This window comes from Penaeus monodon, chromosome 30 (assembly GCF_015228065.2).
Source record: "Penaeus monodon isolate SGIC_2016 chromosome 30, NSTDA_Pmon_1, whole genome shotgun sequence".
Taxonomy (NCBI): domain Eukaryota; kingdom Metazoa; phylum Arthropoda; class Malacostraca; order Decapoda; family Penaeidae; genus Penaeus; species Penaeus monodon.
In genome coordinates, this window is record NC_051415.1 from 22,869,898 (window position 1) to 22,870,200 (window position 303).

Sequence of the window (303 nt, forward strand, 5' to 3'; positions counted from 1 at the left end):
ACAGTACATGAATACTTACTATAATTATTTTATTTTGCCACTGATAGCGTTGTATAGCGCTTTTTCAATTATAATGTACATTTAGTGTTGATAACGACATGATAACAGCTCTTATTGTATAAATTGAAGTCAATAACATATGTAAATATATGTAAATCAAAGGTGATTTGACTAACGTGAAAGGGAATGGATGCAACATCGGCACAGCACCCATTTGGGAAGATTGTTGCAGTAGTTCCAGTGGCACGTATGCTAGTAGCCCTACTATGCCTGATGCGAGCAGTAGTGTACTTCGCTCAGATC